The sequence below is a fragment of the Lissotriton helveticus genome, chromosome 9 (genome assembly GCF_964261635.1).
Source record: "Lissotriton helveticus chromosome 9, aLisHel1.1, whole genome shotgun sequence".
In the NCBI taxonomy this organism is placed as follows: Eukaryota; Metazoa; Chordata; class Amphibia; order Caudata; family Salamandridae; genus Lissotriton; species Lissotriton helveticus.
This window is the reverse complement of record NC_136070.1, coordinates 1,173,466,881-1,173,494,801: the sequence shown is the minus strand read 5'-3', so window position 1 is coordinate 1,173,494,801 and position 27,921 is coordinate 1,173,466,881. Positions and strand designations below refer to the sequence as shown.

General features: G+C 42.2%; 1 protein-coding gene across 1 annotated transcript in view; it reads left to right on the top strand.

The window, feature by feature from the left end:
* The window catches only part of LOC144783391 (contactin-3-like), a 174,949-nt gene that overhangs the window by 64,627 nt on the left and 82,401 nt on the right, over positions 1–27,921 (top strand). The gene's annotated exons all lie outside the window — the stretch shown is intronic.

Below are 27,921 nucleotides of genomic sequence, written 5' to 3'. Positions count from 1 at the left end.
TGAATATCGTCAGTCACAGATCTGCCCATTTTCCAAGTTTGCGGGTTACCTTCAATTGAAAGGTGTGATAAGAGCTTACCCGTCTTTCAAAAAAACCTGGTATATAATGTTTTCGAACCTCAGCCCTAGGAAATCCTTGTAGAGTCTGTGGGTTTATTGTGCTAATTACATATCAAGTATCCTCATTTGTTTGGGCAGACAAAGGTGCACATATAGAATATATTCTATGTGGCAACCGAGGGCTATGATATGTCCTTGGAAAATGTAACGTTAGTGTCTGACGTGCGGGGCGATCCTGCAGTATAGGCAGAATATAGTCAACATCAAATATTGCAAATTGTCTATAGTTTAAATTTTAGAGTGCCGAGGTGCAAACTGTTTGTAAGACATTCTAGTTATCGTTTGTTCTCATTTGGATTGTGAGTCTCACTATGTGAAAACCATCTTGGTTTGGAAAGGATACATAAGACAAAAGAAAAATCCGAGAATGTTAGTTGAAACTACATTCAATGTAAAATATGTGAATTCTGTATTCAAGATATAAGTACTCTGAATGAATAAATATAAGGAGTTTTTGTGGGCTTCTATATTCTCTGTGTTTTCCTTTTCAACCAAATATGTTCTATCTTTTATAAAGACCTTGCATAGGTCACATAAAGTCAAGCTATGCTTCATAAAAAACTATTTGTACTAAGCATTAAAGAAATTACATGAAAAATTAAGTTATTATTATTATTATTATGCGTTCTTATATAGCGCTCGATTACCCGTAGGCATCTCGGCGCTTGCCTTGGGAACCCGTCCTGGCTTTTCCCTGTGAGATACCCGTACTGGGCATCCCCAAGGTGAAAGCCAGGCATCCCGCCGCGGGAGGGCCGTAGTGGAGATTAAGCAGGCTAATGCCCAGAGCTGCAGAGTGTGAACCCGTGATTCGAGTAGGCACCGAAACGAGAATTATCGAGTCCGTGGATATTTAGGCTCAAGACCCTGCCGCGTCGGGAATTGAACCCTGGTCCCGGGTCTGATCTCTGCTTCAGGTCTGCCTCCTCTAACCAATGAGCCACACTTCTCAAGTTCAGTTTAAAAACAAGGAAAATAGATTTGCTACTTATGTACAATCCATGAAACAGTAACTATTGACAAAACAATAGATGTGACGTTGAAAAACTGGTGCAATAGATACATACAAAAATATATATTACACAGATATGTAATGAGAATAAAAAGACAAAGTCATATGCTTGCAAAAGAAAACTGATGGTGATTCCTAGCAGCCAAGTGCACAGATAGAGAAACCCTTCATATTTTTAATGCACTTCAGTCTGACAGAAACAATGGGTTAGACTCAAGGTTCTACTGCAGGGATGTCTAGACTTCAATCATGTTCCTTCTCGCCCCCCTGGAACTTGGTGGAGGCTAAAAAGACATTCCATGAACACAAGCGGTAAGGGGAATTGGGACAAACACATATCACTGCATAGCACATTCTCTAAAACCTGGTGTGGATATGTCTCTTGCTTTCAGGTTCTGAAGAGGGAAAAAAGCAACATTGCTAAATAGTGTCTTGAACTGAGCAATCTATAATTATCAAATTGTGTGTATGATATACATTTTAGATAACACTTTAAATCAATTATGTGATTCTGAACACAAATGGTTCACCTTCAACATACAATATTAAATTGTAATCTAGAGTCACACTCTTCTGCATTGTGATGGGATGTGCCTGCACAACCTAACTCCTCAGCTCCCTGGAATAACATTGAATGAAGATGAGCTGCCATTCCAGACTCCTGGAAAGGAGCTGAGGTAGTTCCAATATTTAAAAAGGGGAACAGAGAGGATCCTGCCAACTATCGGCCAATCAGTTTGATTGACGTGATACAGAAGGTGGTTGGCAGGGTTGGCAGGGTTCTTCTCTCAAGAATCAGAATTTGGATAGAGGAGGAAACATCCTGTCACACTTTCAAGCAGGATTTAGGCAGAAAGTGGGTACAATGGACCAGGTCCTCAGATTCTTCATGTTCTATTGGACGTCAGTTACCTTGGGGAGAGGGAGCTTGTACCTGGCTTTCATGGATCTGAGGACCGCTTTCGACCTGGTCCCGTGTGATAAACTCTGGAAGGTGATTGAGTGCCTGGGCATGCCACCTTACATTCTCGACTTTTTAAGAAGACTCCACACCGATAACTATGCAAGGATAAGATGGGGAACCAAGGGGGAGCTGACAGAGAGGATCGTGGTGAACAGAGGGGTACGTCAAGGGTGCGTGTTGGCTCCCACCCTATTCTCTTTATTCATTAATGGGGTTGTGGGCCACCTTAATGAGGAACCAGCAGACACCCCTGTTTTATCAGGGGAGAAGACAGACGATACGCTCCTAATTTCTAAGTCACCAGTGGCCTCCAGAAATTGCTCAATAGATTCGACTTATTTTGTAAGGAGCAGGGGTTAACTATCAACACCGATAAAACTAAATTGATGGCCATCAATCCCTCAAAACGTTTTAGGAATAACATCTCCCTAAACAATATCCCGCTAGACGTGGTTGACTCCTTTGATTATCTAGGGATCAGAATCACGAAAGGCATGAAGATAAGATGCTTCTAAATCATAAACTGGTGTCCGGGGCCATCATTAGAGAACAGAACCTCTCTGTGAGTAGGCCGGTTGCCCCGGCGCTCGCTATCTATGAGGGGAAAGCATTACCTTCGGCCCTCTATGGAGCAGAACTGTGGGGTATGGAGACACTTGGAGACCTATCCAAGTCCGAGAATAAATTTTTAAGATCCCTTACCCCGCTCCCTGCCTCCACCCCTCTGAAGCCCTTGTTCTATTACACCGGTAGGAGGCACATACAAGACATTGCCAGACTCCATCCCTTGCTTTTTTGGGCTCGCTTAAAGAGGTCCACGGAGCTGTCCAACTACGCTGTGGCTTTTGACGAATTGTTGTCAATCGACACAGGACCTAGGATAAAATGGCTGGCGGACCTCAGACACCTTACTGGCCTAATTGGGCTAAGCGAGGCTTGGGCTTCTCATACACCCCCCCCTAATCAGGAGTTAAAATGTGTTTACTGGGAATGGGTATCGAAACGTGATCAATCTACCCAAAAACCAGGGATTTTTTTAGCACAAAAGCATCTGCAGATTGGAACCCTATCTCGACTTCATCCAGGTACCAAGGGACAGGTCCCCGTACATGAAGATGAGATTTGGAACCCTGCAAGTTAACACCTTAACCTCATCATGCAAAGGGCCAAACCAAGTCCCGGAACCCTGCCCAAGTTGTGGTCAACCTGAAGAGTCTATCGCCCATCTTTTCTTGGCATGCCCGGCATATAAAAACGTGAGAGAGAAGTGGCTTAAGCCAGTATGCAGGGCACTGGGCTTTATGAGCCATATTGCGGCCCTACGCATTTTGAAAACCGACACCTCCTCTTTGAGAATAGTCTGTGGTGTAGCCAAATACCTGGGGTGTGCCTGGCTAATCCGTAAAAAGCACCGGGATAATTGCAAGGTGACCCCAACTGCTTAGGACAAGGAACATTGGTGTTGTTTTAGTCTGGGAACTATGTGGCTTGAAACCTATTTTTTGTGTATTGGGATCACTGGATCCATGAAATCTATGATCATTCTAAAGATACGATGTGTCATTTTTATGATTCCTCCACTGTATATGACATTTTATTATCTGTGTTGAATTTTTAGCTGTGTTTTAAACTGAGTTTTATAATCTTTTTATCTTGTAAAATGCTTTTATGATAAACTTTTATCGAATAAAGCCTATCTACAATACAACATTGAATGGAGTTTATATTACATTCACAAAACCACACCAGGTGTGTGGTTCAAAGTCTTCAAAGGATTGGGAGAATGTGCAGACATAATAGTAACTTTACTTCAAAAGACTCAGTCATGAAACAGAACCATGTTTAAAGAAATGTGCAAGTCATAAAACGACAGGAGACAACACTCCCAAAAATTCACTTTCAGTGATGAAACTCAGCTGACCCCATGATGATTGCAGAAAAATTCAGTCTACAAAATGAGCCAAACACAAAAAGACAAAAAACGATAAAGGGAAGCAGGGGTCTTCAGGGTAAGCACCTTGATGTGTCACAGTTCAAAGATGGCTTCCACATTCTAGTTCACGTTTGTTCTCATTTGCATTGTGAGTCTCACTATGTGAAAGCCATCTTGGTTTGGAAAGGATAAATGAGACATTCAGAGCACTCAGAGAATGTTAGTTAAAACTATGTTAAATATGTGAAATCAGTATTCAAGATATAAGTACTCTGAATGAATGAATGTAAGGAGCGATAAAAAAGCCTATGTCCATCTACCCTAAATATTCTCCTACTCCAAATATAAGTAATATACACTGTAATTTAAATAGGATAGACTGGTTCAAAGGCTATACATATGCCCTTGTTTCTGCATTGATGTCTCTGACACAAAGACACCAATAAGCAATGGATGAGAAACTCTAGACCCAGCTAAATAAATGAAAATGTGTTGCACTGCAGAAAAGAGTACTAATGCTTCACAAGGGAAGCAGACCCAATCAGTACTAATGGTGAGTGCAAAATGTGGGGGTGAAAGCAGTAAAGATGAAAAACGTGCTCAGAGTATAACATTTCAGATCAGAGTGCAATAAGGTTTTTGACAAAAAGCTTGTGTTTGGAGCCACAGGTAGGATGTACTGACTGCACAATGTTACTGCTTGAGAGTTGTCTGTGCCACTTAGAGCATAGAAAGATGGGGTTAAGGGCGTCATGTGTAGCATGCGAACACTCAATTCGAGAATGGAAAGACTACAACATTGTAATATAATGGTGAGACAGAAGTAGAAAGATCTTCTCCCCCAGCACTATGTGAAATTTCTGAAAAATGAAAAGTGATTATGGGAAATGCAAATCCATAGCATGAAATGTGTCCTTGCATCAATTTCTGATGCAAGCTGGAACATAACGAAATCCTTGCGAACAGCAGTTACTTACGTCTTGTTTTCCAATGCATTTCTTGTAATTTGTTGCGAAAAAATGGAGCTGTTTGCATTGAAGTATTGCCGTAAATGGTGCACAGATTCGCAAAGTTACGCATTAGTATAATTTTGGGAATTTCTGTAACAAGTGCGTGAGAAAGTCGATTATTATATGGGACAGTAATATTCCACCCAAGTAATAATGTCACTATTCTTGTTAGGTTCAGTAAAGCTTTCATTAATTTAAACCTCAGCTCCTCCTCTAGCAGCTGTAGCACAGAGCTTAACTTAAGAAAATGTGTAAAACTTTTAAAAGTACAAAAACAATGAAAAAAAAGTCAATTCAATTAATACTTTATTTTGCATTTAGAGTGAAATGCATAATAAATTCAGATAAAAATATACAGACGTCAATAAATTATCATAGCATTATCTTAAAAGAGAAATATTATTATTTGTATAGGTAAAAAACGCATATATAAATATATCATCTTGCTAATTCATCTGCATCTTAATATGTTTTTTAAATTGTTCATATTGTGCATATTATAAATGATTAAACATGTAATAAGATATTTGCTAATCTGTGGGTTTTGAAAGCTGCACAGAGGAACAAAGCCACCTCCAGGCAAACATACAGGGTCTCTATTTCTAACATGGCACACAGTGCGGAGGTATAATTATGCAGACATAATTTCTTCATGAGTGGCACAATGATTCTTTTCCTCTCTATTTCATAAAAATGGCAGAAAACAATATGTTTGCAATTGATTTTTTGGCTCAAGAGTCATATGGACATCGTCCTAGTAAGGTGTCAGAGAACACGTTCGCTGGATATCCCAGCATTAACATTCCATATCCCAACCTAAACCTTAGTAAAAGGAAACTGTGGTGATTGTAAGTCACACGGCCAAGATATGAAGGTAGCCCCTGTGCTAAAGAGGATCTCTTGTTATAGGCAGTTACTGTTGTTTGGTCTTTACTTTTGTGCCCTCTTTCTTGTGTGCATTTCTCTCGGAAAAGATGTATTATTTTACCTTTGAGAAAGTTTTGCATTGCATTGGGTGGTCATACAGGGCCCCCAACCCCATAGGTACCAGAGTACTCCTTATATAATCTAACAACATTATTGTGTACCCATAAGCCAGTTTCATCATATCATTTAAAATGCATTGATTTATCTGTACCGTCTCCTGTTTTCAATGATTGTATCAGAAAAATAGGGTAAACCTAATTATTTGTGTGTGATTCCATTATTGCATGCTTTGGGAACAGACAGTAACCTTTTAGTAAACCTGTCCTTTATTTTTTGGAGGACAGTTGGATATACCCCATATTGCTGCCCCATATGTGACCACTGATAAACTTTTTGCCAAATATATTTTTACCATCTCTGGTATTGGTTTGTTACCCAAAGACGATGCAAACCTGAACATTGGGGCTAGGTTTTTGTTCATCTGTGACACCCTCGAGGACACCATCATTTTCCTATCTAAGTTATCATCAAAGATGATGCCGAAATATGAGAAATTTGCTACAATGTCAACTTTTCTCTCTGCAATATCATAATTTCCTTTCCTTTTACTTTTTCCCATGCACATAATAAAAGACTTTGCTTTGTTCGCATGTAGATCAAGATAGTTAGAGATACAATTTTGTAAGGCTAAGGGGGTTTGTGCTAGCAGGACCGCATCATCTGCATCCAGCAGAATGGGAAATTGTGTGTTACTTGCGCTCGGGGTGTCTATAACTTTTCCTACTATGAGACCCATTTCGTTTGTTGGTATACAGTGAGAACAAGAAGGGTGCGACAACGCACCCTGCCTTATGCCGTTTTTGATGTTAAATGATCTGGTTCATTCACCCAGCCTAAAATAGCGAACCTTTGCTGTAGCGCCTGCATATAGTTGTCTTATAAAGCAAATTATTTCCAGATCCACCCCCATTTGCTCCATAACTTGCCACAACTTGTTATGATTAACACAATCGAATGCAGCAGCGAGATCCATGAATGTCATATAAATATTTCCTTGCTTGGTCTGTGTGTACTTTCCTGCTAGGAGTACCAAGTTCAGGCATCGATCCACGGTCCCACTGCCTTTCCTGAAACCATATTGTACCTCCGCTAGGATCCCTTTCTCCTGAGCCCAGTTTTCCAATCTGTTTAATAATATTCTGCCCTTTACCTTTGCTGTGCTGTCAATTAATGCAATTGCCCAATAATTAGCTAGATCTGAGCCATCTCCTTTTTTAAATATTAGAACAATGATGGACTGTTTCCACGATGGAGGAGGGCCCGTAGTGCCTATGGCGCTGAATGCTAATGTGAGTAAAGGGACCCAGAAGGTTCTATTGTTTCAGGAATATGTCAACAGGTACCCCATCTGGTCCTGCTGCCTTTAAAGAAGATGCTTGCCACAATGCACACTCTATATTGACCAGATCAAACACTTGAGAAGAGGTACATTTGATCTTTTGCGGACTTTCTACAATGATACTAATGTTCGTCTTTTGGAAGATTTTTTGAAAATGCTCTATACATGTGTTTTCCTCTATACATACGTCTATGGATGGGCCACCTGCTTCTTAAAGGAATGGCGCATTGACCACTTCCCAAAAAGATCTAGGGGGACAACAACAATTCCTGCATGCCTTTCCGTGGCCGCAATGCCGCCACGGAAAGGCATGCTTCCGCACACATAGTAATATGGCTGGCAGTGTCTAACAGACATCGCCACCATATAAACTGCTTTTCCGCACAGTAGGCAATCGGGCGGATTGCCTACCGGCGGAAAACTGGCAGAAGGGAAGACCGAGATTTTTGGCGGGTGGATCGCCACCGCCATATGGACGGTGGCGATCCGCCCGTTATCCTGATGTGCCCCTAAGTGTCATTCTCATTGGCTGCTGCCCTTCATTTCTCCCACGCTTCAGGTCTTAATCATTTTTTAAAATTTGTTTTCGCACTTTTATAACTCTGTCCCAAGTTTTAAAATTGTAATTTATCCCTTGTATTGGCTTTTAGCGCGTGGTGGAGGTTGGCAGAAGCTTGTTTGCAGATATTGTCAAACCAGTGATTTTGCAGATTGGCTTTTAGCACGTGGTGGAGGTTGGCAGAAGCTTGTGTGCAGATATTGTCAAACCAGTGATTTTGCGGCTGTTTGCTTCCACTCGATGGGCAAGTTAGTTGCTGCTTAATGCCTTCAAAGATCTTCAGAAATGCTGCAACTACTTGCAATTTATTTGATCGATGATTTAAAGAAAGGCTCACCTCATTATATTTCTCCTGTATCAGTCGAGAGAAGAAGAGCCCTTCGTCAATCTTACTCCATTTTAAGGAGCAGCCATTTTGTTTAGCTAAAACTGCTTTGAGGGCTCTTCTTCTCTGTTTAGTATTACATTGTTCTTTCCAGGGGAGCATTGAGGAGAGATTAGCTTGATCACTAAAGTCTGTCATTCATACATTTACTTTTGCTCGATTAATCTTATTCTTACTAGATGTTATTATATAATCTATCACTGAAGTAGTCTCCCCTCTATAAAAAGTTGGGATTATTTGACTGTTGCTGTACGTTTTTGTGACCTGATCTCCAATTGCCAGACCATCAAAAAAATATTCTAAGCATCTCTATAGTGCGTATGCGTAAAATGGTCATTTAAGTCGTCGTTTTTGATGACACATGCGATGCTCGCTGTTTGAGAATTTTACTATATTAAAGTCGCCTGCCCATATAAGGTAAAGTGGTTTTACTTGTATAGATAGTATAATCTCTAATGCTTCTTCAAGGTCCCAAGCCACCTCTTGTGGGGTTGCAAAATTATTGTTGTAGTAATTAATTATCAGCCAACTTAGGCTCTGGTTGCTATCTAATATGAAAAAATTGTGATTCATTAATAAAGTGTGCTACTTTGAATGAAATAGTGTTAGCTATACATGTCATGAAAGCCTGTTTGGCTCTACCTTTGGTCAATGGAGTGGCCTGGGTATTAAAACATCGATACCCATTGATAAAAATAGGATCCACTTACCATGTCTCTTGGAGGCATAGGATTGGGTTAGGTACAATTATATAATACCATTCCTTGATGTCTATTTTGTTTTTGTAGCCAGCTATATTCCAGGAAAGCAAGGTATGGTAACTATTAATTTCTGGTTTACCTCTTGCCAAGTCTGTACTAGGTGTCAACGCCTGGAGACTAATGTGGGTAGCTATCAGAGGAGAGTTGTCTACAGTAGGGAGTTGTACATTCGCTTCTGCCCCTCTCCTGGCTGCGATTGAATTTACCATCACTGGGATTTGTAAAGGGGCTTTATAGCTTTTACTTTCTTCCTTATCATGGGTGATTTTAGGTATTATGCTTAGGGGTAGTCAATCACAGGCATTTAGATCAGTTATAGGTGCATATCTATTGTTTAGGGAATAATTGACTCCCTTGGTGGGTAAGCCCTTTTGTAGGTCACCTGTGATGAAGCCCTGAATATGGGGGGTCTGTGTCTGAATGATGGCTTATAGAAGAAGACCAGTGGGACGGCATAAACTGTGAGCCTGTTGTTCCTGCTGTGGGGAGTAGCACTAGTATATCCCCTACAATATTTACACTATTAAAATTCAAAACTATACACTCTCCCTCAATTGCTTTTTTGGAGTTGCCTACACATGAACTTCTTGTTGCCATTATTAAGTGATCATAGACATATGGTGGTAGTCTTACAGTCTTTGTTAGCCAGTGTCTCGATTTGTCCATCAGATGGGTGGTTCTTTCCTGTTGGACTGGTGTGAGGGTCGGGACATTTACCAATATTATCATGTAGGGACATGCAGCAGGTGGTAAACTTAAGACTCCCTTGCTATTTAACATCCCTGTTTTGCGCCTTTCATAAGAGCAATTCAAGTCAACTATTGGTGGTATCTTCTCCCTCGCTGGGACCCTTATATAACTCTTATCCTCCCTCAGGTGATAAATTCCCTGGTCTCTACCACCTCTGCGCTGTCAGCTGACGGGGTTGTGCATAGTATTAGGGTGAGCATTACTAGAAGTTGTACAAATGTTTTGTCTCTGTTTGTGAGCAACCCGCCCTTTGCTGTGATACCAGCCGTTAAAGTTTTTAGCAAACCTTCTATTGCATTTAAACGTGACAATATGGGCTGTAGCAGGGCTGTTAGTCTCTCCCAGATGGTCTCCTCAAACGATTGTTGTGTTGTTGCTGCTGGTGCAATTAACTGGGTTGTATACTGACTTGTGTGTTCTGGTTCGGTTAGGCTTGGAGTTGATTTCCTTGTTTTTTTCACTTTTTTAAGTGTGCTAAGTTTTTGCGGCTCTCTTTTCCTTTTTGGTAACACTCTCCCCTTTGCTATAACTGGGGGGAACTGGGGTAGGACAAGGTGAAGGCAAGGATGTTACTGCTAGTTCTAAATGGTGATCCAACCCATCTGCCCTATCCCTGTCCGGGGGTCTCTGTTATCCAAAACCTCGTTCTGTTCAGCCATAACCTCTATTGGATTGCCCGCCCCCTCCCGTTGACAGTCTCTTCTCACTCAATGCAATTTGGTTGGCAATAGCCGTGGTAGTTTTTAGAAAAAAGGATCCAATGTGGAAACATGCCCCCTCAATTGTTGTATTTACCCTTTTATCCCCATGCTGGCTTTTGGGGGGATCTTCTATCAGAAGTTAGAGAGGGGGGGGAGCAGCCCAGCCTCCTCAGGGCTTCAACGGGTGTGGACGGGCCAAAAATACAACAAAATAAAAATTCCACTCCAATTGATAAAAATAGAGAATAATTTAATGAATAAAAAATTACACCAAAACAACAAAAATCCATTAAGGACAACTGGAGATATGAATGTTTGAGGGTATAATAAAAGACACCCCGAAAAGTGTTAAGTGGCAACCAAGAGTATTGGTTGCCCTTTACCAGGATCTAGGTGCAATTTAAGTCTGACCGAGTTGGACATAAAAAACAGGTTTGTCACAGTCAGAAGTTTTATCTTCTCCTAAGTGGGACAAGGCGAGAGGTTGTTGCTGAGAAGGGCTCCATGAGGCCGGATAACCATTGATCGAGGTCTCAGTGAAGCTGTTGACTTTTGGAGGTAAAGTTCCAAGTGGAAGAAATTAAAAATTCATGAATTAATCCAGAAGATAGTACTAGCAGGAAAAGGGAGCTTCCTGCAGCTTGTTGTGTCCATGTAGATTAATAGATGGTCAGCCAACTGACCTTAGGACTCAATTTTTCTGAACTCGGTACAAGTGGAAGCAGGTCTAGCCTTTCTGGTCTCCTCACAGGACTCAACGGTAGATGCAGTCCTTCTTCTATCTTCCACAGGGCGAGTAGCATTCTGAAGAGGGTGCCTAGGGGTTCAAATGTATGCCTGGCACTAGCCTGTGGGTGGGCAGGACTCTTGGCCCTTTCCGTACCAATAGGGAAAGACTTCCCAGGGGTAACCCTACCCACTTTTGCAGCAGTTCCTTTGCGCAATTCTGCATACAATTCTAAAGTGCCCCTCTAACCCAAAGATGATCTTCTCCTGTGCCCACCCTAAAGATATGGCCAGGGAATTAGTAACTACTTCTCACTAGTTACTCAAAGCCAGCTGTGGGTACAGCTTGTTACTCAGGGGATTGGTACCTAGCTGACTTTTAGTCATGAAGGAGTAGGCAGGTTGAGTGTTGTAATTGCACGCTATGATATATGACATTCTTGGTTGGCTGTCTCTATGGTAGGGGACGATGTTAAAGGATTCTGGAATGTAGGGAAAAGTCCTGCCTGGGGTTGCGGAGTATAGACGTGAAGGACAGTTGCTCTTAAATAAACACTCTATACTAATAACCTGGCTGTGAGCCTCTCCAAAAGTGGCAACGAGCATGTTTAAAGGCATTGGACGGTCTTGGGAGGCAGGACACTCGGAAGGGCGGAGCATTCCAGGGATCAGGTCAAGTAAAGCCCACTGAGCTGGGCTCCGACATAACTCTTTGTGTGGTTGATCCCTCTTAGGACTCTGATACATCTACACAGGATCAACCGGTGCCTCCTATGGACCTCCAAATGAATATATCCTGAAGGATCACCGGTGGAAGATAAAGTACTCTTTATAGTCACAGATAAGTCATGTCGGTTTGATCGGGACAGGGTTCGGATTCACTGGGAAGTTTCATTATACCATATGTTTGATGCCAATATGATGGACCTGCCCCTTTCAGAGGTTGGGAGCTAGAGAATTATTTCTCGCATCTTGACAATGGCCTGACCACTGGCAAACCACTTTAAAAATACAATCTCAAAGTTATATTGCACGATGCCGGCTGGTATTGTTGAAAATGCTACTGTTTGCCCTACATGGGCTGGTTAATATTTTGGTTGACATTGGGTGGGATATCGTGCGGGGATTTGCAATTTTAAATAAGCAGTTTTTTTTATTTATTAAAAGGTGTAAAATTGCTAGTACTTGTTTGCAGGAAACTCATGTATGGGGGATACGATAGCATGTATAAAATGAGGATGGAGGGGGCAGCTCTATGCGACGTCTTACTCTGGGTTCGCTCGGGGGCTCTCATCTGGGTGGCCACTGGGGAGCCGTTTCAGCACCTACATCATGTTGTTGATCCAGAGGGTCGATATGTGGTCCGGCATGGAAGGCTGAATGGATGAGAGGTTTGTATTATTAATGATTATGCCCCGAACTCGGACTGTCCAGCATTCTTCCCAGTGGTGCAGTGACGCCCTACTTGGGGACAGAGTGATTCTGATGGGGGACGTTAACTGTGTGCTTGATGGGGGGCTAGAGTGGGAGCACCCAGACAGAATACTAAACCAAGACTCACAGGCACACTGACTGTCACGCTGGAGGGATTGAGGCTGCAAGATGTTTGGAGGGATAGAAATCCCCAGGGGATGGCTACCTCCTGTTATACGCCCGCTTCCAACACACATAGTTGTATAGAACAGTGTTTTTAACTGAAGAGATACTCTCGGAGGTACAAGACATCTCATACTTGCCCAGATATATTTCAAATCATTCCCCAGGGCTCCTTAGGTTGGATCTAAGACAACCACAACCAGCAATAGCAATATGGAGGCTGCAGGTGAAAGCATTGTCGGACTTACCATTTGCCAAGACAATAGAGGACGGGCTTACTAATTATTTTATTGAAAACTGGGGGACTGTGGCCAAGAGGGCTACAGTGTGGGAGGCAATGAAAGTGGTAGTGAGGGGCCTGTGTATTAAGACTGCATATGGAGTGAGGCAGCAGCTGGAGCGGGATGTGAAACTACAGGAAAGGGAATTACAGAGACTAGAGTCCCTACTCCATGCACACCCCCAACGTAGAGTGGAGTGGAGTGAGACCCATAGGGTCCTGATGGACCTACATAAATGCCTACATAAATATAATCGAGTGGCATATAGGCAGCAACTTCACATGGAGGGGGACAGGTCCGGGGCATTGCTCACGAAACTCTTTAAAAATGAGAGGCCTACTCCCCCTGTGGTTCAACTGCTGGATCAGGGAGGAAATAAAGTTTACAATCAGACAGGAATTCTGGAGGTGCTAACTTCACATATGGAAAAGGTATATGCCTCTGGGGTCTCCCCTCCATTGGTGTGAATAAATGAGTTGCTCTCGAGGGTGAAACGGCCATGCCTGGACGAAGAAACGAGAGATGAACTAGAAGAGTCAATCACTAGGGAGGAAATACTGAGTGCGATTCACAGGTTGAAGCCTGCCAAAAGTCCGGGCTCGGACAGGTTGGCGTCAAATTTTATAACACATATGCACCCCTTCTGGTTGATCACCTGCTGGAAGTCTACAACAATGCCCTGCAACAAAGGATTTTGCCAGAAAGTATGAGAGAGGCTGTGGTCATCATGATCCCCAAGCCCGATAGGGACCTCCACGTGGCAAAGTCATATAGACTGATCTTGCTTCTCAATATAGATATTGAAATTCTGTGATAGCACAACACCTTTTACCCTATATATCTTTTTTGATCCACCACAATCAATCTGGTTTTATCCCCAAACGTAGCACTGCAAATAATTTCGGAAGATTGGCCTTGGTGTGGCACTCCCCTAGAATTAAACAGGAGGACTATGCTGTGGCGCTGCTTGATATTGAACAATCGTTTGATTCTGTGGACTGGGGGTACGTCTGGGCAACATTGAGAGCAATGGGACCGGGTCCAAAGTTCCTAAGTTGGCTCCAACTAATTGATTCGACCCCACGAGCTAGGATGCGCCAAGGGGGACTGATCCCCCGAGCATTTGAACTACAACGGGGTACCGGACAGGGGTGCCCCTGGTCACCTCTATTGTTTGCGGTGGCTATGGATCCGCTGGCAGAGACCTTGCGGCGGCACCAACTGGAGGTATGGGGATACGACTAGGAGCCACAAACCATGTGGTGTCTATGTACTCAGATGACACTCTAATATATCTGTGTCAGCCAGTCCAGGCAATCCCGACATTGATGAATGAACTGTCCCAATTCGGGGAGGTGTCAAGTTTGAAGAAGAATCCTAATAAGTCCAGGTTGCTGCTGGTAGGATGTTTGGCAAAACGGGCAAGGGGGACCCTTCTGGAGGTGGGACTTCCGTGGGTAAACTCTGATCCAACATTTCTGGGGATCAGACTGGTCACAGACCCCACCTGATATTTGGCTCTTAATATAGAGCAGTTGATCGAAGGTATGAAAGGTTCAATTCATTTTTGGCAACAGCATCCGCTGTCCCTCATGGACAGAATTGCAATTATTAAAATGATAATACTTCATCGATGTCTGTATGCCTTACAGCACTCCCTACATGAGGTGCCGGCACACTTTTTTAAGACACATTGTTAATAGAATTATTGTGGGGGTCCAAAAGGAAACGAGTGAGTCATGAGACATTGCAGAGAACGTGGCAGAAAGGTGGATTGGAGGTCCCACACTTAGAATTATATCACATGGCATCCCAGCTCCAGCAAGCAATTCATTGGCTAGACGGGAATAAAGACTGGGAGAAAAGATTACTAGCAGGCACATATGGAGGACACTCATTGGCAGGATTACTAATGTTGGGGGCGGCGGCGGGCACTCCACGGACCGTCCCGTACATAATCCGTCATGTAGCATGGGTATGGGAGTTAGTTGTTAAAAAAGTGGTGAGACACGCCCCTTACGTCCCAGATATGCCCTGCTAGGTGGTCCAACCATTCACCAAAATAGCGGCCTACGATGGAAGGCGGGCGGGTGTTTGACGATGAGGGATCTGATCCACACAAACAATTCATTACTAGGGAGGATGCAGAATCAATGTTCGAGTTGGAGACAGGTCAATTTCTTCAATATGGAAAGATTAATCAAGTAGCAAGAGAGATATGGACTTCCACCCCAGATGAACCTGCGGAAACCAGGGTGTTACAGGTTATGTTATGTATGGCGCAGGGGAGGATCTTCATCATGCACCTGTATAGAGCGTTGCGAGAGGATCTGACCAGTGCACCCCTTCCGGTCCAGGATAAGTGGGAGGGGAAACTTGGGGAGCCCTTGTCTGAAAAAGACTGAATTAAAGTACACAAAGGGGTCAAAGCTGTGAACTCGAATGTCGGGTTTAAATTAGTCCAATATAACATCGTACACCAGGCATACCTCACCCCAAAACACATAGCAGAATCTTTCCGACCAGATATGATAGCTGCCCTTGATGCGGCGCTGCTGCCTCAAATTGTATTTGTATGGTTTGTATGTGCCCGATGATGTTGTAGTGTAGTTCCTATTTTCCCAATAGGCTCTGCGCATTGGAAGAATACCTACAGCAGTAAAGGCCTAGGCCAGACGTTAACTAGGTCTACTACTGTCGATACTAGACTTAATTTTTGGGTTTGCCAGCGTAGCTCAGAGTTCGCTAGAAACTTTCTCGAATGTTCAAGGAGGAATTAACTTCCCTGATTAGACAAGAAGGGATTTAGTTTCTGACAACCATAGAACATGACAACTTTGCTCTCCCCTAATCAAGAGTCAATCTCAAGAGTCGTGTGAGCACAAGGCAATTATTTTACTCAGTCAGTACGTGCATTCTTAGTCTCATCAGATTGTAGAGAAAAGGAAGAGACGGGCGTGTTCAATAAAAAGGTGTTATTTATTGATCAGTCTCTTTTCTCGTACAAGAGAAATGGATCGATATTATTGCAATACTTATAGTTAAGTAAAGTGCATACATTAAAAGCAATAGTATAAAATAATACTGTAAAAACATTGATATGGTTTCTGAGCCATATGATGTTTGAAATGATTAAAATATATTTACATACACATATACATTTGACTAAACGTACTCAACTGGTGTTTCTAAATACGCCTACCCCGTGTACCTGACCTAAGTCTAATGCGTGGGCGGGAATAGAAAGTTACAGTTTAAGTTAAATTTGTTTTTGCCAATTGAATAACTAAATAATTCTCTGTGAGGGGTTATTCAGTTCTGTACCTGGAAGTTAGGATGAATGAGGAATGGTATCTCTTTCTCTGCTCTCGATATTCCAGGCTGCCTGCGAGGGCTGCCCAGAAGCGCCGGTGCTGGGTCTCTCGGCTTGAGATAGCAGTGCGTCTCTCAGCGCGTCAGGAAGGCGGGGCTGCTGCCAGCGGGGTCTGCTTCTGCTCTCGGCTTCGGCAAGTATGGCTGCTCCGTCTTGTCACCACGCGTGTGTTTGCATAGGGCAAGATCGGCAATATTTATACCTTAAAGGTGCCGAGATTGACGTAAGGATGGACATAGATACGTCAATAAAGATGTCATACGACTTGCTCGTTAGCACATTCTTTACTAAAGTTCTCTGTGAAATCAAAACAATGGCCGCACGGATTTTCCAGGTTGTCATAGGTTTGATTTGTTATGAGAACGTCGTATGCCTTATCAGGGGCTGGAGGAATGTCGCTTGTCTAATTAGATCTCAAGCGTTATGACCTAATCAGATAACACGTTCCTGTGCCGTAGTGTGACTGCATCAGATAACGGTATCTGCATCATGGGGGCTTTTCTTGCCTCATGGGCTGACTGTTAGTTAACTTGATAGTTAGTTTAACCAGAATAGGGTCAGGAATAGGGGGATTGATTCAGAACCTATAGGAATACACGACACCCACTCCACGCTAACTATGGTCATATCTACTAATCTATGCATAGTATAACATAGTACAACATACTATAGAGGATAGTGTATACCTTACCACCCCAAAATACATAAATGCATTTTGAAATTTTGAAATATACTGAAAAATTGCAGTCATATATATTGTATGCACTTAAGCTATGAATTAAATGCAAAAGTAAACACGCATTTGTATGCATTATTGCTTATTGGTATATGAGAAATACACATGAAATGACTCTTAATATGGCTATACAGAAAGGAAGTTCGAGACCATTTCATCACATAATAAAATATTTGTGAACATCCCAGCGGGCAACTAAAGTTTTATAAAGTAGCTAAAAATAGAAATCTTAGTTCTCTAGGAATAGTTTCTTACTTTAAGCAGAAGATAAGTGTCCCGAAAATTTAGTAAAAAATAATTTGGAGCTGCTAAAAATTGTTGTCCGTGAACTGGTGGGAAGAATTGTTCATGTGACTTTATTTTTAAAGTTGAAGGCCGAATTCAGGGAACGCCGTGTGCGAGCTTGCTCAAAAGTCTCTATTTCTGTTCTGGAGAAAACATCATATCATTAAGGCTTTCGAAAAAACTGTCAACAGCTTCATGGGAAAGTTCCACTAAGTCGGAAATAGGGGTAACCATGCATTTGTGCGCATGATTGTCTGCATTGACATTCTGATTCGCATTGCTGACAGAAGGTCGTACCTGATCGATGCTGCTTTCATCTTGAACTTCACTACTCTTCAATCGTAGTGGTGAAGATTCCAGGAATGCCGTCATCAGGATTGGCAGCCTTTGAGGGCAGCACAAAGCGTGAACCTTGGTAGGAACCAACAGTGTATCTGCATCCACTGGCGCATCCGATTGTAGCGTCAGACAGGTGTCTAACACACATTCTTCTCCGCATAGCAGACACCTTAGTACAGGTAAAACACACCTTTGCCACATTGGTCGAAATGATAGAAACCAAGTCATGTTCAGGTCTCTAAGCCGGGAGAGTCCCAGGATTTTTGATATCCGGTCCCGGTATCCAATGGCTAGGATCGTATCTTCCATTGTCGCGAGAGTTTGATCTGTGACATGGGTTGCCATAACGAAAAATAAGGACTAAGAATAGAATTCCTGCAATTAGTCCCAGGATCAGGGGAAGTCCGCCAAAAATCGAATGGACGAAATCTGGAAAAATACCCAGTATGGCTTTGAATGGTGTTAATGCCATCGAAAATACTGTCTTAAATACCTTTGAGACCCCTGTGGTATCAGAAATATTTAAGATTTTGCTCAGGATTTCCGCGAAATGTACGGGGGAATTAGTTGATAATAATGTATGTATCTCTGCAGTCGTCCTTGCGACTTGTAGATCATACGTTTCTTTAGATGACGTGAGCCTTGTAGGCGTCTGAAGAAGCACTGTTTTCATTCTGCTTAAAGTATCTATTCGAATAGAAGTAATTTTCAAATTGGGCCATGCCCTTGCCTCCCTGTCTGGAAAGGAGCTGGGGAACAAAGAACGTCCACAGCACTTGACCTTCGCCGTCGTAGTGACTAGATAAGGAGTCTCGGGCATAAGACTACAACATCTGCGGTCTACAATAAGAATGTAACTCCCATTATAGAGTCTTTGAAAGAATGGTTCTATTTCAGTTGCAGGTGCGCCTTGCTGGTGACATGAAAGGTTGTATGAATTCCCTTCACAGGCTCCATGCAAACTAATTCCGTTACACAGAAGCGTGCCGCTTAGTGACATAGCACAATTGTTGCCACTAAGAAACACTTTCTGTCCTTTATTACTGACACATGCATGTGAATAGGGCAGGTTCCAAGTTGTTTTAAGGTACCCCTTTCCCAATTTCTCGTACATGCCAGCCTGTATATATTTTTGGCAGTATTGAAACCTGAAGGTTGAGATTGGAATATTTATGATTCCGTGGATTATCCATTCACTGACAGGTCGTTCTGACATTGTCATTGGTAATCTTTCTAGTTTTTCAATGCTCAAGATTGTATAATCAGCACCCTTTTGCGCCATACCGATTTGTCTATCAGTAAGGTTAAAGATTTGGAATAGTGACGTTGTGTTGATTAAACGCCAAGGCACATAGCCTGAACGCAGGTTTTGTAACTTCCAGCCAAGCTGTACAATAGAACGCAATTGTGACTGACCATGTTGTAATAACAGTAAGTCTTGCGATAATATATCGATTGCTGAAGACACAATGCTGTCCAATGAAAAAATTCTGGAGGACAGAGTCATTAACCCATTGTCCACTACAGAAAGTGATTTTTCCAAATTGATACGGTCAATTTCCCGTATTCTTTCTGCTGTTTCAATGTGAGTAACCTTCCAGGCCTCATTGTATGCTGCATATACAGAGGCTGCTATGAAACGCTTTTGACGCTGTTTGCGTGGTCCCATTATGAAATCACGCAAGTCAGCACCATCAGTAAGTAAAGTTAGGTGTTGCTTAATTTCAGGCAGTGTGGAAGTTTGTAGCCATTGAAGGCATAATTTGCCCACACTGTAGGTTGTTATTATCCCTGGGTGATGTCTTTGGGGATATCTAGGGTCTGGCCTGGTCATTTTGAAACCCTGAGTTTTATTCAGGAATCTATCTTGACAGTTATTTGTATCTGTGGGCCAGATCAACCATTGTTTCCAATCAGGATGTGTTCTGTTTTGGTTTAATATATGGTTTACGTCTATCTCTTCATCTGTATCAGAGCTATTGCTAAACATTGTTGGCTTTGGAATAGACGGTTTATTTAAATCTTTGATTTTGGCTAAGCCAAGACAGGTGGTTTGTTGAACAGTGTCATTTAAAAATATCATTTGTTCTGGGATCATGCAGGCTCTAAAAAAAGCTTCTAAACCCTGTACTTGCCATTCTTTTGTACCCCAAACACTTTTCAAATCAACATTTTTGTCCCAATAATCAAATCCAAAAGTATTCATTTTTTCGAACAATGAATCTGAATATATCAATTTTGTGTTGGTTATCATGGTTTTCATCCCTGTCTTGTTTGACAATTTAAAATAAAATGTTTCAGCATTACTTGTGTTAAAACCTGAAAAATATGAATATTTGTCATAAACGGTTCTGGAGCTCCCTTTTGGAGGTGTTGCACAATGTTCCCATTGATTATAATTTAAAACATTTCTAGGTTGTGCAGATTTATGCAAAAAATGATTACCATAGTGGTTATAGCAATACATACTATCATAATTTGTAGAACCTTGCAAATAATCATGTTTGGTAAATTTAGCAGACATTACTAAATCAGACATCATGTTGTTAATGCTTTCGAAGTCCCAATCATCAGCAAATGAGTTTGGTTTTGCAAAGTCACTCAAGGAGATCTTGATTTGGTGTGGATATTTCAGGATCTCGACCGGACCATAAATTTCATAGTCAGTGTTGTCCCAGGCTACCCCACCAGGTATAGGATTGGCTGTGAAGTTGGCTGAAGAAAGTTCTCTTTTCTCGACGTGTGAAGATGTGTGTGGTTTGAGGACCAAGTTGATGTTCTGACTTGCTGTGTCCATTTTAGCATATTTTCCCTCAATGAAGCGTCCCAAAGTAAATACCATGATGAGCCAAAGTATGAGGATAAATGCACCAAAACCCACCCAAAATTCAATCCATGGAGAAATCAGATATGTTTCTTTCAGTTGTTTCAAAAGTTCCTTAGCTTTGTCTTTAAAGGATTTTGATGATGGCTGTGTCTTTGATTCACTGAGGCTTTCAGAGGAATCATCGAAGTTGATGAAGTACCCGGATGCAGTTCTGTCAATTGTTCCAATTGCTTCAGGATTTTTGTTTCTTGCATTGTCACTTGGTACTTCATTGTAGATTGGTGTGTCTCTGCTAAATGCCTTTATTTGGGTTTTCAGAGGTCTGAGTTCTATTGCATTGTTGCATAGTCCTTCTTGTTCTTCTGTAGGCGTTTCGAATGTGATGAGCCTCTTTGTTAGGACCTCTGTACTGGTAGCAAACCTTGGTGTTCTGCTACTTATTGGGAGTCCACTTGGCCTACTGTTTGTTATCGGCCACATGTTGTGGTTTTACCAGGTCGATGGATACAACTCGGTTCTCCTTTTTTCCAGCAAGTGGCGGTAGTACAACTGATCTTGTCCCGTTGACAGACAAGACAGGAACTGCTTTTCTGTAAGAAGGCCCAAATTCCTTCTTTACCGCGATCTTCTCCCTGACTAGATCCCCGACTTTTGGAATCCAGACAGGTCTTGCTGGGACAGGTGGTGATTCTTCAGTGGTTGTTGGCTGTTCTTTCAACTGTATGTTGCTCAGGTCTTTTCTTGTTTTGTTTAAGTCCTGCAAAATAGCCAAACGGTCTTTGACATCAAAGCTTTTTTCTTTAACCACTGAAGTCTGACTATCAAGGTCAGAGATCAACATCCTAGTTCCAAATAATAATTCGTACGGACTGAATCCCTTCAGAGAATTTCTTGGCAAGTTATTTAGACTACGTTGGACACTTATTAGATGTTTGACCCACCCAGCTCCCGAACCTAATACCTTTGCCGTTATAGATTGCTTTATGTCACGGTTTTTTCTTTCAACAATTCCGTTCCCCTCAGGGTGAAATGGACAAGAGTACCGCAATTGCACGCCCATGCTGACCATGGCCTCCTTATAAGCCCGAGAGCTAAAAGCAGGACCATTGTCCGAATGCAGCATGCCAATTGCGTATGTGCCGATAAAGACTCGCAAATCTTTTATAACAGTTCTGGCGTCAGCCGTTCGCTGGGGCCACATCCATATGAATCTCGTGCATGAATCCACTGCGACCAAGATATATTTATAGTTACCATCCCTTTGTAAGGGACCGCAGTGGTCTAGATAAACACAGGCTAATGGTTTATCCGAGATTAGAAGGGGCGTCTGCGCTGGACGTCTCACCGTTGATACTTTTATTTTTTGACATATTTCACATGCTAGAACATAGTTCCTTGTTTGTCTTCTCATTTGTGGCCACCAGTATCTCTGTTTTAATAATGATACTGTGGCTGAGACGCCAGCATGGATAGAAGCAAGCCCTTCGTGTGCCGCTATTATTAGTCCTAACCTATGTTCCATGTTTGGAATTGCCCTATCCCCCACTCCAGGGATTCGAGCAAAAGGAACATTGTTTGCATCAGTTATGTATGAGTATTTTACTGGAAAGCCTTTAGGGAGTGGTTCTATCGAATCCTTTTCTGAAGCGCTGACAGCTTGTAATATTTCGCTGTCTATTTTTGTTTTTGACCGGGTGATGGCAGCTACGGAAGCCGTTTGCACAGCTGCCTTCGCGGCCTCATCAGCCAATGAATTCCCTGCAACGTGAACGCCATCACGTTGATGACTCAGTGTATGTATCACGTGAGTCTTTGGTAGTTCTTTTTGTAAAAGAGCTACTTGTTCCCAGAGCATTTTATGCTTGATTGTGCCACCTTTCGCATCCTTGAAACCGTTCAGAAGCCAGATCTGCAAGTATTCATTATAAGATTGAACGCAATAATACGAATCGCACACTATGAGTGTGGGGAATTCTCGATCGGTATTTTCAAGCGCCATCTTGAATGCTAGTAGTTCAGCTCGCTGAGCTGTACAATCTCCTAGGGATTGTGTTTTAGTGAGGGTTGGTTTAAATTTCCCTTCGTGCCAACGACCTTTAACAATCGCGCACGCAGCACTGTAAGCTTGTTTACCCCCTACTGCGGGTTGTGCTGATCCGTCTGTATATATTATACAGCCGTAGTGATCTAGAGGCAGAATTTCGGTTGGCGGAGGACATTCAAATTCATATTAGAGAAATTCTTGTGTTTTTAAGTAAGGATCAAATTCGTACACCACGTCTGTTGCAGCAAGAGAGTTAGCCCATTGTATCCATCTCGGATGGAGTGCTTTAGCATTTGGAATGCTTGCCTTTGTTACCGCCTCTAAGGCTGGTATTGGTGTCACGATTACTATTCGTTTACCTTGTGCCAGGGCTCGTTCTTTTGCTATAGCTGTCTGTGTTGCTGTAAGAATTTTTTCCGTTGGGCTAAATTTCATTTCAGCCTTAGTGTACAAGTGTGATTTGAATGCAATTGGTACCTTTTCTCCCTCATTAGAGGTTAGGTATGTGAATCCGCATCTCCCTGGGATGACTTGAATCACAAGATTGCGTGTGTTGTCACGTGTTTCTAATTTTGTTTTAATTAGCATGTCTGTTTGTAAGGATCTCAAAATTTCTGTGTGTGTTTGAGTCCAATTGGATCTTTTAAAGTCTGGTTTAATTAGATCATAAAGGGGTTTGACCCTTTCTGCGTAATTTGCAATGTAAGTTCTTCCGAAATTTAGGAAGCCTAGAATTGACTGTAGGTTTTTTAGTGTTTTAGGAGCTTGGATTACGGCACATTTCTCTAGGAAATTGTCTGCCAGGCTTTTACCTTCACTTGATAACTCATATCCTAAGAATAGGACTGTCAGATGGGCAATTCTGGATTTTTTAAAGTTAAATTTGTAACCCTCTGCAGCGAACCCAAGTATTATGGTGTTCACCCTTTTCAAGTGAGTCTCCAAGTCATCATCTGTTAAGTAAATGTCATCGACATAAGATAATGCTTCATCATCATATAGTTGTAGTAATTCTGTTACTCTCGCTGAGAATACCCCCGGGCTGTTCTTGTACCCCTGGGCTAACCGACAGAATTGCTTTTGAGTGCCATTTACTGAGAATGCAGTTAAATATCTGCTCTCTGGTGCTATGTTTTGACAAAAGAATCCATTGGAGATGTCCAAGGTTGTTTTGTATTTTTTGCGCACTATGTTATTCATTAGTGCAGCACTGTGTGAGTTTTGCACTGCAAAAGTTTTGCAACATGTGTTAAGGTGTCGGTAATCCAAAACTAGACGATATGAGTTGTCTGGTTTGGAGACCGGAAACAAAGGATTGTTCATTTGTGAGGTGCAAGTTTCAATCACCCCCTGATATTCTAGCTGATCTAGTATTTCATTTACTTGTTTTTTAGCTTCTTGCTTAATTGGGTACTGCCTTTGTGCAGTAGGTTGTGATTTTAACTGGATTTTGTGGGGAGGAGAATCCTCATCCCATCCTACATGATTTTTATATAAAGCAGGTGCTAAGGCCACTGCCCACTTTCTAGCAAGTGTATATTTTTTATGAATCGGGATTTGATTCGAGAAGGCAGGCATAATTACTTCTTCGCCATGAGGGCACTCCCTGACAAACTCTGGTGGCCAGTCTTTTTCAGCTAGGAGGATGTCATAACCCTTGGAGAGATTATCCCAAAATAGTCCCCCTATTTTCCTAGTCTTATCTCCCTCTATACGTAATGTTATCTCGTATATCTTGTGGGGTTTGCTAACTCTGGTGTCTGCAGTTTCCACTTGAAGATATTTATTCGTGTCCACTGTCTCCAGATGATTCATAAGGACTTTGCGAGCTATGCTCACCTCTGCTGCGCTGTCTAGCATTGTCTGAGCCCACTCTCCGTTTTTCAGTTGTGTCCTCAGTATTCTCGGCATTGTTAACTACCTTGATACTGGCTACCTTCTTTTTTGGAAATTGTAATTTCTTTTTTAGTTGAGCAGGTTCCTTGTCTTTGGACTTGGCGTGCTCTTCTCTCTGTTCTGATCGTCCTCTTCTTTCCGATTTCTGCGAGGAATTCTGAAAAGATTGAGAGGGACGTGTATCAATGGCTTGATATCTATCAGGTTTTTTAATATTATCCCTATTTCTAAGGTTATATCTATTCCCAGAGGGGTCACTCTGCGGTGACCTCTGTCTTTGGTTTGGAGATTTCTCCCTTCGCCTAGGAGACCTTCCTCTGGACTGGAATTTCTTTTCTTTAGGATTGGATTGTTGATTTCCATCCCAGTTCTTTTTTGGTGAATTATTATTAAAAAATATTTTTTCTGGACTTGTAGTCAGTTGCGGTTTTACTGGTATTCCACCTAAACTATCTCTACCTAGTTCCTCATAGGATTTTTCTATGATTCTGGCAATTTCAGCTGGTTGGTCTGCTATATCTGTCTCTTTTAATCTCTGGCGGATCGCCACGTTTGCTGCTTCACCTTTTATGTTTGGCTAATAATATAGCCGAGACCTGCTTGAAGTCTTTTAGTAATTTCATACCAAGAGTTAAAGCAGGTTCTGGACCGTATTCATCTTGAATTTGTTTTAGCACATCTGGTATTACCGAAATGGATGGAACACCGTGCGTTTTTGTGTAGATGGAAGCAAAGACTGTACCCCAAGTGTCACAGTCCTCTATGTGTGGTGCGATTCCCATTGGGAGACATATAGTCAGAATTTTGTGTTTTTCTAGCGGGGTGGTGTCAGGAAACACCGCCTCTATTTGGGTGATTTTCTGTGCCAACCAGAATGGTATCTGTTCCCGTTTAGCCGGAACTTTACCTAGGCATGATTGGATGTTCTGTGGTGTGATTTTATTTGTGTTCCCCTGGTGAGGGGTCAGCTGTGGAAGTTTAATAGCTGGCTGAATTGTTGAAGTCCGCATTACATACTGAACTAACTGTCTATGAATTTTTAGTAGTTGTTTTAGCTGTATTAACAGCTCTGCTGCAGGCATTCTTTCGATGTCTGGATGTGGTGTGTATCCGGCCAAGACCGGCCACGTTGCTCCTGGTCTACCTAAAGGACCGAGCCTTGTAATGTGATTGTTATGTATTAGGGCGCCATCAAATAAGAGCAAATGCTCTTGGAATTTGAGTGGTACTTCCACCTCCTCGAAAGGAGTGTACGTTTCAGGAGGTTCCTCTACTTTGTAATAGTGGAAGTACTTTGTTACAGCATTTGCTGCTGGAAAATGTATCCATGAATAGTATACCTCTGTCTGCCGATATTCGTGTGCCTCAATTACGAATATGACTGTGCCACCTCTAGGTGTCAGCCCATTTTCTATAAGTTTTAGAGTTATAGATCTCCTTTTGATGACCGGGATGAGTATTATATCCCCGTCCGCAGCCTGCAAGGTAGCATCAGCTGCTGCGAGTTCAGTAGGTAATCTAACTGCCTCTCTTTCTTCATCACTGTCTGTCATTTTACCGACAGGATGGTATTATGTTTTGTTTGCAGATCAGGTTTCTTATGGAAACAGAGATTAGATGCACAATATTTTGGAACAGTGTATCCTTCAACGTTGACTAAACCAAGAACCATACATAGGAGTTCCCTCCTGCGAGGTTTTGGAGGATATAACCTTTCACCCGCTCCAGACGTCTTTGGAGTATAATGGGAAAAGGGGTCTGAGTGAGAAAGCACGACTGAGTTACTCTAAATGTCTTACGTTAGTTTTATCGCCCTTTCCAAACGCGTTGGGCGCCATGTAGTGTAGTTCCTATTTTTCCAATAGGCTCTGCGCATTGGAATAATACCTACAGCAGTAAAGGCCTAGGCCAGACGTTAACTAGGTCTACTACTGTCGATACTAGACTTAATTTTTGGGTTTGCCAGCGTAGCTCAGAGTTCGCTAGAAACTTTCTCGAATGTTCAAGGAGGAATTAACTTCCCTGATTAGACAAGAAGGGATTTAGTTTCTGACAACCATAGAACATGACAACTTTGCTCTCCCCTAATCAAGAGTCAATCTCAAGAGTTGTGTGAGCACAAGGCAATTATTTTACTCAGTCAGTACGTGCATTCTTAGTCTCATCAGATTGTAGAGAAAAGGAAGAGACGGACGTGTTCAATAAAAAGGTGTTATTTATTGATCAGTCTCTTTTCTCGTACAAGAGAAATGGATCGATATTATTGCAATACTTATAGTTAAGTAAAGTGCATACATTAAAAGCAATAGTATAAAATAATACTGTAAAAACATTGATATGGTTTCTGAGCCATATGATGTTTGAAATGATTAAAATATATTTACATACACATATACATTTGACTAAACGTACTCAACTGGTGTTTCTAAATACGCCTACCCCGTGTACCTGACCTAAGTCTAATGCGTGGGCGGGAATAGAAAGTTACAGTTTAAGTTAAGTTTGTTTTTGCCAATTGAATAACTAAAGAATTCTCTGTGAGGGGTTATTCAGTTCTGTACCTGGAAGTTAGGATGAATGAGGAATGGTATCTCTTTCTCTGCTCTCGATATTCCAGGCTGCCTGCGAGGGCTGCCCAGAAGCGCCGGTGCTGGGTCTCTCGGCTTGAGATAGCAGCGCGTCTCTCAGCGCGTCAGGAAGGCGGGGCTGCTGCCAGCGGGGTCTGCTTCTGCTCTCGGCTTCGGCAAGTATGGCTGCTCCGTCTTGTCACCACGCGTGTGTTTGCATAGGGCAAGATCGGCAATATTTATACCTTAAAGGTGCCGAGATTGACGTAAGGATGGACATAGATACGTCAATAAAGATGTCATACGACTTGCTCGTTAGCACATTCTTTACTAAAGTTCTCTGTGAAATCAAAACAATGGCCGCACGGATTTTCCAGGTTGTCATAGGTTTGATTTGTTATGAGAACGTCGTATGCCTTATCAGGGGCTGGAGGAATGTCGCTTGTCTAATTAGATCTCAAGCGTTATGACCTAATCAGATAACACGTTCCTGTGCCGTAGTGTGACTGCGTCAGATAACGGTATCTGCATCATGGGGGCTTTTCTTGCCTCATGGGCTGACTGTTAGTTAACTTGATAGTTAGTTTAACCAGAATAGGGTCAGGAATAGGGGGATTGATTCAGAACCTATAGGAATACACGACAATGTCTCTGTATTGGACCTCAGTTTTGGGGAAAATACAGGAGGCGACTGGATGGTCCATTGCCAAAGGTATACAGGAGGTGCTGA